Source organism: Austrofundulus limnaeus, unplaced genomic scaffold, assembly GCF_001266775.1.
Source record: "Austrofundulus limnaeus strain Quisiro unplaced genomic scaffold, Austrofundulus_limnaeus-1.0 Scaffold1088, whole genome shotgun sequence".
Classification (NCBI taxonomy): Eukaryota; Metazoa; Chordata; class Actinopteri; order Cyprinodontiformes; family Rivulidae; genus Austrofundulus; species Austrofundulus limnaeus.
In genome coordinates this window covers 56,400-60,817 of record NW_013953490.1, presented here as the reverse complement: position 1 = coordinate 60,817, position 4,418 = coordinate 56,400, and the positions used below count along the sequence as shown (strand labels likewise).

Below are 4,418 nucleotides of genomic sequence, written 5' to 3'. Positions count from 1 at the left end.
GTAGTGGTAACTGGGGTAGGCCGTGGACGTCAAAAGACATTTTACAGACAGGCTCTGGTATCATGGCTACCCAGCAACCGAGCTCAAAAGTATGAAAGAGAAACCTGTGCAATATCTGTAAGGCAGAACTTGCCTTCCACAGCAATTATTTTTAGTTAGCATATAGCTAAAATCTAACCATGGTTACATAATAGCAGCTGCATTCTGGCACGATAAGCTCTATGTTTTATATTCAATTAACATATGATCCGATTAGTCGACTAATCGAATAAATAATCGGTGATTAATCGATTATAAAAATAATCGTTTGTGGCAGCCCTAGCACATAAACACTGTCATGGATAGAGGAATGTTCAGATAGACTGTCACTCTTTCTTTCTGTTACTTGTAAACACACGTCTACACAGGTGTGGAACTGTTGAGCGTTTTCCGCCGAGGCATCGCGACTGAAACCATGGGCACATCTGAGCAAGATACCCTGGAAATCTGTGAACATCTAAGTCTTTTTTTATTTATTTATTTATTTATTTATTTATTTATTTATTTATTTATTTATTTATTTATTTTGCAAAATTATTGACTTCAGTGTGGGACGATGCAAAATAAGTAAGACCAGGCACAATCTATAAAGCACAGGCAAATAGAAACATACTTCTTTGTCTGCTCTGAAAAAGCACATTTACAACGTAGAGAAGGGCAGTCCCAAGAGTGGACTACCTTTGGTCGTGTTTGTATTGCTGTAGATGCTGAGGCTACAGAACAGACAGTTCAGCTTTGTAGTTGAGTGGAGGTAAGCTTTAAAAATAAATAAGACTGTTCAGAGAAGCTAGGATGTAATTTTTTTTACCCGTGCTTTTTCATTGTTATTATTTTTAGGGGTTTTACACATTTCATTATTTGTTGCCAGCCTTTTCCACATCAAATTAACTTTCAGTTGAATAGAATTTCAGCTCAAAAGCTTGACTTGTAATGTTAGCTCTTTGAAGGTCTGCATTGGTAACGCACAAAGACTTTTTCAGTCTGCAGGTCAGATAGATGCCAACAGATACCTCCGTGCCACTCTGTTTTAAGCCTGTAGGCTTTAAATAACCACAACATTGCTGGTGCACTTGGTAAAAAAAAGACCATGTAATTGCCATGCAGCCACTGGCACAGCTTCTTTTCTACAAACTTCTTGGAAAATAGCTCATTCAGAGAAATTTTCACTCCTTTAATTTGAAAGCACTTGGAGCAGTGTCTCTATGAGAATCAAATCGGTTTGTTACAGACGAGAGTCAAGTAGTTTGGAGGATCTTGGATCCCATTTTTACCCCATTTCACCAAAAGAAAGAGCAATCAGCTAAGATTCAGATGGCACCCAACAGATTCAGTCTTCTTTCTTGAAACGTGGCTATTGTGACGCTACCACACATTGGTGCTGTGCTGCATAAAATCTCACATCGTTTAAAGATGCCACAGATGGACAAGAATGTACCTAATTGAGGAAACATGGGCACAGTTAGAAATAACAATTTTTACATCTCTTTGTGTTCTGCATTCAGTCCTGTCATCTTTCATTCATTCACAAAGAGGGCTGCGTGTGACTGATGCAGGCACCTTGACGTACAATTTGTGAAATTATGCAGATGAGGACACTGTGTTTCTTTTGTTTACAGCTACAAGGTTGAAGTGTTCACAAGCACCATTTCTCACTCCTCTCGCACTACAGCTGCCCCCCTCCGCCCTCCTCTTTGGGAGTCCTGCTTCGGCATTGGAGGAACGTCCTCAGCATTATGAGAAGCCATTAATGAGTGCGTGGCGTGGCATGTTGTGATGCGCGGCATATTACAGCCATTCATCAGAGTCGGGAGACACTTGACAGGCGGACAGCCAACAGGTTGTGTAATCATATAACAGAGCCATGTCAGGCCTGCCACGGCTCCGTGTCCCATTCAGGCCTGTAATGTTGTTTTCCTCTGGGTAATTGACAATGCCAGACAGAGAGACCCAGTGATGGATAACATAATGGACCGACTGGCACACAAAGATGGCGGCCAACTGGGGTGATGTCATTTCAGATTACAGGAGCGTTTAGAAATATTTGAAGGGATATTAGAATTTATTATGACTTGCTTCTTCATTTTCTTGGTTCGGGGCACCATTGCTATTAGTTTAATAACCTTGCACTTACCATTAACTGCAAGATTACTGGCAACAAATTTAGATGAAGGTTGTTTATAAATGATCCCTTTTAAATAGTAATAAATATTTAAAATTGAGTGCCATAGGGACAATCAAACAGCTCTTTACATGGTCTTCTTGGTGTCTAATGTTTAGGACTGAAAAACTTTGCGTCGCTCTGGTCTATAAGGTCTTCCATCCATTCCATTCTGGGATTCAGATTTCAACTCCAGTTAGGCTGATCCTGCTTTATGTCCAATGGCACCCAGGGACAGCTTTTTATGCCTGCTAAAGTATTTTCTACCAAAATCAAATGTAAAGCTTTCTTCAGTCTTGTTCAAAATCAAACCTGAATTTGCCTGATTCTGAACAGTTGGTGTCATCGAGTCAAGGCAAGAGTTTCAGAGGCATAAATTTAATCTACTTGTGTACACATTGTTGACTTTTGAAATGAGGATAAGCATATTTGGATCAGTTTTTTTAAATAATTGTTATTTATCACCGTTGTTGGTTTTAGACTCAGGTGTTTGTTGCTGAAGCCTCAAATGTTTCTGTCATAAGGAGATGTCAAAATACAGCTATCAAGCTTTAAAGGGGCAATATTATGTGTTTCTCAGGCATACATTTAAATACTATTCCATAATAAAGTATCTATGTCACCTTTAGTTGCTATTTAAATGCTGTTTTTGTGTTTAAATAGAAAATAAACTTATCTTCTCAACACTTACTCTTCTAAACGCCTTGAAATTGGCCTCTGACTCTTGAAGAACCTCTTACTCCACTAACTACTCTCAAGTCAGCATGTGTTCACAACCTTTCATAGAAACTTTGTAAGAGGGTAGTCTCCTTGGCATCCAAAGATAGATTTCTTACATTAAGGCATTTATTTATTTATTTATTTATTTATTTATTTATTTATTTATTTATTTAGTGACAAAGGCATTTTTTTAATCTGAAAAGGACTGGACTGAGAAGTAATGAGTATCACGAGCTCAACAGACATGCAGTTTCACCAGGTGCTTGCTAATTGTTGCTGCTGCTAGTGGTGGATCTGTGTGGGGAAGATGTGGGGGAGGGGTGCTCTGTGGGGGCGGGAGCTCAGCTGCTGACTGAGTTCTAGGGAGGGGCTTTAGGTAAATAGGCGGTGCTTTGTATGAGTAAGCGTGTCAGCACCTCCAAATGGCTACTAAGGGAGATTCAAGGATTTCTCAAACATGAATGAATGAGTCAAAGCAACACCTGGGGTATGAAGTTGAATTTGCAGAATACCCCACCACCCTCACCCCCACCTCCAAAACTAAAATATAATAAGGTTATTATGATAAGCAATAAAAGTAACACATATCATTTAGACAGGTCAGATTTAATAAGAGTTAAGATTAAATATAGCTTACAAATAAAGTTCTACCAGAGTTCCACATATCACAAATCTACTTTTCTCAGTAACCCAATAATGTCTATCTGCCCAAATCTGGGAATACATTTAGAAAGAAGCGGCTCCTGAATTATATCATCGTGTTTCAGTTGATTTTTCCAGGTATTGATACTGGCTTCTCAGTAGGCTCTGGCTGAATTGTTTCGACAGGATCCTGCGCAGCTTCTTATAAACAGCAGCTGCAGACTACTCAGTTCCCAGTTCTTTCCAGGCCACCAGGCCAGAATGGTCCAATCAAAACCAGCCCCATTACTCCCTCACTTTGCCTTTGCATGCCAAGTTTAATCCAAGTCAGGGAGAAAAAAAAAACGGGGAAAAAAAAAGCGTGCACAATTGTCAAGCTCTACAAAAAGGGGGTTTTACCTGCGTGCCCTCAGTGGTGTTGCTGCTACCTCCTCCCCTGCCCCGCCCCTCATTTATTTCTCACACACGATCTGCTGACCTCTCCTTAAGAGGAGATCTGAGGGGAAAGAAGACAGAAAGGAAAGGCTGTTAAAGTTTCTGTTAATGGAATACCAGGGAGAACCTGGTTCAGACAGAGGACAAATGCATCACAGAAAAATACACGCCCGTGTTGAAAAATGTATGGAGGAAGCCATGGGGGACTCTGCTATACTGTCCCATTTACTCTACCTCCTAACCCTGCAGGAGAGCCAATGAACCAGAGAACAACCGCACCACCAATCACACCGCCATGTGTATATACTGCAGCAAACCTGTGTGAACAGCAACCCCCACCCCCCGCTGCGCAGGAACAATGTCCTTCCTAAAGGTTATCAGCAGCCTGGTGCTTGGTCAGCCCTCATCCTGAGTCCATTACACA

General features: G+C 40.7%; 1 protein-coding gene across 1 annotated transcript in view; it reads right to left on the bottom strand.

The window, feature by feature from the left end:
* Nucleotides 1–4,101, bottom strand: part of LOC106534085 (zinc finger MIZ domain-containing protein 1) — a gene marked incomplete at its 3' end in the record, with an annotated part of 22,386 nt that extends 18,285 nt beyond the window's left edge. Inside the window, 1 exon segment of the mRNA XM_014030597.1 lies at nucleotides 3,959–4,101.
* Between the last annotated feature and the right edge of the window lie 317 nt (nucleotides 4,102–4,418).